Source organism: Scylla paramamosain, chromosome 26 (assembly GCF_035594125.1).
Source record: "Scylla paramamosain isolate STU-SP2022 chromosome 26, ASM3559412v1, whole genome shotgun sequence".
Taxonomy (NCBI): Eukaryota; Metazoa; Arthropoda; class Malacostraca; order Decapoda; family Portunidae; genus Scylla; species Scylla paramamosain.
The window spans coordinates 21,286,484-21,294,090 of NC_087176.1; positions in this window are offsets into that span (position 1 = coordinate 21,286,484).

The window sequence follows — 7,607 nt, forward strand, 5'->3', positions numbered from 1 at the left end:
AGAAATGGAAGAGGAGAAAAAAGGCGAGGAAGGCGTAAAAAAAAAAGAGAAGAAATAGGAGAAGAAGATAAAAATGCATAAATTCAGAGGGAGGGAGAGCAGGAGTGTGTAAAGACGAGAGGGAAGTAAAGAGCATGTTTAGAGTGGAGGCTTAGGAGAATCGAGGAAGTAATGAGCTTGATGTGAATGAAAGGAGGAGAAGTGAAGTGAGGATATAAGAGAAAGGAAGAGTGAAGAGAGGAACAAATGAAAAGACAAAAAAAAATAGATAGATGGAGAGAGAGAGACAAGAAGTAACTGTAAAAACACTACTCCTTCCTTACTGTCCTAGAAAATATATATATAAAAAGTTAAATAGACCAAAGCTTCAATCGGCTTGCCCAGTTTAGTTTCTGCTGCGTCTTGAAACATTCCGAATCATATCAAAGTAAAAAAAAATATGTGTGTTCAGACAATAATGCATAGGAAAGTAGATTTAATGAAATGTACAAAAAACTATTATCATACTTGTGCATCTCTTCCTGTTTCTACGCAAGTTTAGGATAACCAATAATTCCTCGTCTAAACGTCTAAACCTTTTATTATTTGTTTTATCTATTTTATGTTTGTCGCGTTCCTAGATATTGGTAGTGACGCAGCAGACAAAAAACCGCATCATGTCAATAAATAATATTCCATAATTTACACTGTCGTCTTTATCAGTATAGAGTAATTGACTTATTACCGTAAACCAGAATATTTCCAGCCACGATCATAAATAATAAATTATCACGATGCGTCACAACAATTAATAATTTCACAAATCGTGTCGTTAGTTCCCATGAAATGTGTACCATGATGATCAACTAGTAAAAGTTTTGCCATACATGAATTTGATTTAACACGTAATTATGTAAACTACATGTGCAGCCCTGGAGAGAATGGGCCGCGGTCACGAGTCACTGTGCAGCGGCGCGGCCAAGCAGGTGTCTGGGGCAGGATTTGGCTGCACGGGACACCAGGAGAGGTGCCGCTGCGTGCGCGGGCATGCCTGGCTTGCCCCCTCCCCCTCCCCCCCCCCTAAAAAAAAGTAGGTTCAAAGGAAACCTAATTGAATTGTTCTAAAATCTAAGTCATGTAGCAACCTAAATGTAAATACACAATTTCCCACAGATCACTCTAGCTTCATGAGAAACCCTTTACAAAATTATACCACAGCCTTTTAAAGTTTTCAAAACGAAACAGTTATTCTAACTCTTATTAATTTATTTTCGCTATTATTTGGAACAAACTGCCTTCACAGACAATAATTAGTAACTGAAACCCTTCAAGAAAGAATAGACATGAAAGCGAATCCCTACATTCTCTCTTCTCATCCCAATGAACACACCAGGAATTACTGCTCCTTCACACGCGTTATTAACGTTTCTTTTATTACGGATTGCGAAATCTTACATGCATCCACACCGAGCTTGTGTATATATATACATATACATACGAACGGCCAAAAAGGAAAGAGCCAAAAAGGAAAGAGATGTATAGAAACTGTATGAGGAAGGCTTACAATTTAGATCTGAGCCGAGCTCTATCAGAAGCTTTTCAGATCTAAAGCAACAATTTTTTTTTTTTTTTCTTTGCCAGAACTCCTAAAAGAGATTAAACAAGATTCATTGCGGAGAGCCGGATGATCATCACTGGCTCGCCATTCATGCCATTCATCGTGAGCAAACAGATCCTTAAGAATCTACAGACTGAGGAAGGATTCAGAGTGGTAGTTCGTGGGATTGGAGAGGTCACCCTTTTTAGGAACATGATGAATGCAGGTTAACCTTCAGCAGGGAGAAATTGTCAGTGCTGATAGATAAAGTAGAAAGATTAAACCATATAAAGAGCGAACACCAAGCACAGATTCTACATACTAGTCAGATTACACAATTTAACAATGACATGCTTAAATACAATACATAGCACTGGATCACATGTAAACAACCTACACCTTGTTTATATTCATTAAGTGATAGTAAGCTCCGTTTTTTTCCTGTGTGTGTGTGTGAAGCATAACCTCATGTTAGAAAAGTATATGTACAATGTGTACAAATATACATCACAGTAATTAACAAAATCAAATTCCTTTTCTCCTCCACATCCGGACATACGATGCGTCTCTAATTAGGTCAACGGTTGTGAAGGTCAGTAGCGAACAAACGACTCGCATCACGAGGAGGCAGTAGACACCTGCCGAAACGATAATTACTCCCAGTGAGGTGTGCAGCACTGGATGAGGGGGTGCTGTGAACTTATCATTAAACCCAGCTGTGACCTCACTGAACGTTTCCCTTTGTGTCTCACAACACAAGGGGGCAGTCACAGCCTGCCCTCTAAAGACAACTCTCTTCCTCCACACAAACCTACAAGCACCTAATAACACACACACCCTTCACTCAAAAATTTTGAAATCATCATGGCGACTCCTACACCAGCCTCGGAGTCCCCATCTGGGGAGGGGACCATAAATGTCCCCAGGTCGGACTGCCTTTCTGTCGACGACCCTAAGTGTCTTGACACCCCCATCAACTTTTTCTTCATTAACTTCTGCAACATTCGCGGTCTAAGATCTAATTTTCAATCTGTAGAACACCACCTCTCCTCTTCTAAACCTCATCTTCTTTTCCTCACTGAAACTCAGGTGTCTGAGGCAACTGACAGTAGCCCCTTTTCTGTTCCCTCCTACTTTCTCTATCCTCATTTTCGATCCAAAGCTGGATGCTGCGTTTATGTGCGCAATGACTTAACCTGCTCTCGTGCCCACGCTCTTGAATCCTCCGAGTTTTCCACCATCTGGCTACGACTACAGAGTCACTCTCATACTAAATTTATCTGTGCTGTATACCTCTCACCTAACTCCTCTGATTATAAGAAATTCTTTGACTACTTAACTTCCAAAGTGGAGCACATTCTGACCCTCTTCCCTTTTGCAGAGATCTCCATTCTTGGAGACTTCAATGTTCACCACCAGCTTTGGCTTTCCTCTCCCTTCACTGACCATCCTGGTGAACTAGCCTACAACTTTGCTATCCTTTATGACTTAGAACAACTGGTGCAACACCCTACTCGTATTCTTGACAGTCTTGGAGATACGCCCAACATTCTTGACCTTTTCCTGACCTCTAATCCTTCTGCCTATTCCGTCACCCTTTCTTCTCCGTTGGGCTCCTCCGATCACAATCTCATATCTATATCTTATCCTATCGCTCCAATCTCTCCTCAGGATCCCCCTAAGCGAAGGTGCCTCTGGCGTTTTGCCTCTGCTAGTTGGGGGGACCTGAGGAGGTATTTTGCTGATTTTCCTTGGAATGACTACTGCTTCCGTGTCAGAGACCCGTCTTTGTGTGCTGAGCGCATAACAGAGGTGATAGTGTCTGGCATGGAGGCGTACATTCCTCACTCTTTTTCTCGTCCTAAACCTTCTAAACCTTAATTTAACACAGCTTGTTCTCGTGCTATACATGATAGAGAGGTGGCCCACAAAACATATTTAAGCCTTCCATTACCAGAATCTCATGCACTTTATATTTCTGCCCGGAACCATGCCAAGTCTGTTCTCCAACTAGCCAAAAACTCCTTCATTAACAGAAAATGTCAAAACCTTTCAAGATCTAACTCCCCTCGTGATTTCTGGCATCTAGCCAAAATATCTCCAATAACTTTGCTTCTTCTTCTTTCCCTCCTCTGTTTCAACCAGATGGCACCACTGCTATCACATCTATTTCTAAAGCTGAACTCTTTGCTCAAACCTTTGTTAAAAACTCTACATTGGACGATTCTGGGCTTGTTCCTCCCTCTCCTCCACCCTCTGACTACTTCATGCCACCTATTAAAATTCTTTGCAATGATGTTTTCCATGCCCTCGCTGGCCTAAACCCTCGGAAGGCTTATGGACCTGATGGGGTCCCTCCTATTGTTCTCCGAAACTGTGCCTCCGTGCTTGCACCTTGCCTAGTCAAACTCTTTCAGCTCTGTCTGTCAACATCTACCTTTCCTTCTTGCTGGAAGTTTGCCTACATTCAACCTGTTCCTAAAAAGGGTGACCGTTCTAATCCCTCAAACTACCGTCCTATTGCTTTAATTTCCTGCCTATCTAAAGTTTTTGAGTCTATCCTCAACAGGAAGATTCTTAAACATCTATCGCTTCACAACCTTCTATCTGATCGCCAGTATGGGTTCCGTCAAGGCCGCTCTACTGGTGATCTTCTGGCTTTCCTTACTGAGTCTTGGTCATCCTCTTTTAGAGATTTTGGTGAAACTTTTGCTGTTGCCTTGGACATATCAAAAGCTTTTGATAGAGTCTGGCACAAAGCTTTGATTTCCAAACTACCCTCCTACGGTTTCTATCCTTCTCTCTGTAACTTCATCTCAAGTTTCCTTTCTGACCGTTCTATTGCTGCTGTGGTAGACGGTCACTGTTCTTCTCCTAAATCTATTAACAGTGTTGTTCCTCAGGGTTCTGTCCTGTCACCAACTCTCTTCTTATTCATTAATGATCTTCTAAACCAAACTTCTTGTCCTATCCACTCCTACGCTGATGATACCACCCTGCACTTTTCCACGTCTTTTCATAGACGTCCAACCCTTCAGGAGGTAAACATAGCACGCAGGGAAGCCACAGAACGCCTGACTTCTGATCTTTCTAAAATTTCTGATTGGGGCAGAGCAAACTTGGTATTGTTCAATGCCTCAAAAACTCAATTCCTCCATCTATCAACTCGACACAACCTTCCAGACAACTATCCCCTCTTCTTCAATGACACTCAACTGTCCCCCTCTTCTACACTGAACATCCTCTGTCTGTCCTTTACTTATAATCTGAACTGGAAACTTCACATCTCATCTCTAGCTAAAACAGCTTCTATGAAGTTAGGTGTTCTGAGACGTCTCCACCAGTTTTTCTCACCCCCCCAGCTGCTAACTCTGTACAAGGGACTTATCCGTCCATGTATGGAGTATGCTTCACGTCTGGGGGGGTTCCACTCATACTGCTCTTCTAGACAGGGTGGAATCAAAAGCTTTTCGTCTCATCAACTCCTCTCCTCTAACTGATTGTCTTCAGCCTCTCTCTCACCGCCGCAATGTTGCATATCTAGCTGTCTTCTACCGCTATTTTCATGCTAACTGCTCTTCTGATCTTGCTAACTGCATGCCTCCCTTCCTTCCGCGGCCTCGCTGCACAAGACTTTCTTCTTTCTCTCACCCCTATTCTGTCCACCTCTCTAACGCAAGAGTTAACCAGTATTCTCAATCATTCATCCCTTTCTCTGGTAAACTCTGGAACTCCCTGCCTGCTTCTGTATTTCCACCTTCCTAAGACTTGAATTCCTTCAAGAGGGAGGTTTCAAAACACTTATCCACCTATTTTTGACCACTGCCTTGACCCTTTTACGGGACTGGCATTTCAGTGGGCATTTTTTTTATTGATTTTTGTTGCCCTTGGCCAGTGTCCTTCTTACATAAAGAAAAAAAAAAAAACATCAGTCAACTTTTTCTTTTTTAATCCCTCGTTCAGCTAATCACTCAGTCCCTCCCTCCTTCCTTCTTTCTTTCCTCACCTCTTTGTTGCTGTTCTCTTCTCTGCTCTCTGCACTTTATACTTGTTTTTCGGACCTTCCTGCTTTTCCCGTCCTTCCGTTTAATCTTCTCTTCAAATTTTCCCTCTCTATATTCTTCCGTTAGTAATGCCGTTATCGTTATCAACCTACTTCCTTACACATCTTCCATCCTTCTCCCCCCAACTTCACTGTTTCAACAAACTCGTTCTGTTCCCTATCTCATCTTGCTTCATTTTCTCAATCCTCTTCATCAAAGGACGAGATAAAGTTTCGTCTCCTAAAGGAAGCTCCCGGAGAAAGACTAACCAATCACAAAGCTATTTCATTAGGGAAGCAACCAACCAGAATCCCTTTTCATCCCTCCTCAGCCAATCACCGAGTTCTCTCCCCTCTCGTCAAGCCTCCCACTGGCGTCCAAATGCTGTCCAATCAGAGCGCCATTCAGCCCCATCATTTACGTCCAATCAGCACCAAGTTATGCCTGCGTGTCTGCCCAATCTGGAAGTCGCGGAGCGGTACGTCAGCTAACCACTCACGAACAAAAAGCTCATTACACATCAACCAACCAAATTAGTTGATATCCCTGGGCGCTGCCATAATGAGGAAACAAGTTCATTTAGATAGAAACGAAGCAGGAAGAAATGGAGAAGAGCGAGAGTGAGAGGGAAGGGTGAGAAAGAGAAGCCAGCGAGGCGAGGAGAGCGAAGGACTGGAAACATTAGCAAAACTGTCTGTCGTGCACCTTCCTTCTCGTCCCTCACACTTATTGAAAAATAGTAATTAAACAGCGAGTGGCATAAACACGACATAGGGTTAGAGAGAGAGAGAGGGGGGGAGGGATGATTAAGTTACTTCCTAGTCACATAATTTCTTTTCTCACAGACATTATTCCCATTGATTTCTTACAGTAACAGCTGATTGCATCGTCCTACTATGAAATCATCCTTCACTTCCCTCACTGCATCAAAGGAAACTCAAAAAGTTATCAACTTCTCCCCTTCTTCCGGCTCTCGCTTTCTCCTCTCCGTACTTGTCTTGCATTTTTTTTCATCTCTCTTCCCTCACCACGAGTTCGTTTTGCTTTCTCTTATCACACACGTCTTCTCAGATGCGCTTCCCCTTGGCTCTAATTCCCGCAACTACTTCTAAGTGATCAAAAAGTATGGAAAATTCAGCAGTAAGGAAAGGAGAGCAAGGAAAAGAGAAGCTCAAAATGCAAGTAATACGAGAAAAAGAGAAGAGAGGGAGGGAGGAAAGAAGGAAAATAAAAAGGAGGAGGAGAAAGAGGAGAAGGTGCAAAGGAAGGTAATGTGTAGGTTACTCTTAGTCTCAAGAAACAAATTGGAAGTGAAACTGCGACTTTCTGTGAAACTTGCTTCTGTTATAATGAGAATTAGAAGGCGGTGAGGGGAAGGGCTGCGAGACGAGAAGGGTCCAAGACGAGAAGCTCTGGAGTAGGAGAAGGAGAGCGAGAGAAGGGGAGAGGTGAAAGAAGAGGCGAGGATGGAGAAAGGGATGCAAAGGGAGAGGCAAGGAGGGAGGAACAAATAAGGTTTATGTACTCGTTAGCATGCATATGACTGAAACTTGCGATGCCATGAAAAAGAACTTTTTTTTTATTTACAATACGTGTGTGTGTGTGTGTGTGTGTGTGTGTGTGTGTGTGTGTGTGTAAGTGACCTTGTCTGTGCTTGCTCGTGCATGTCCCTTTATTGGTGCACGCAGTCACAGTCACACAGCTCCGGAGTTCCGTTCAAAAATACTCGAGCGTTGATTTCTCTGCCTTTCCTTATTTTTGTTGTTAAGTATCCTCCTCTCATGCTTTCTCCTTGTTATTCACTATTGGCAACACACATGGAGTCACAACCACAAATCCTAGCATCATTGCCAATAACATCTTTAACCACTACTGTCGCCATCACCACCACCACTATCACCACAACTTAATACTACCACCACAATGTATCAACACCCTATATTTACTCTTTTTAATCGTCTGTCACACACAAACACACACACACACGA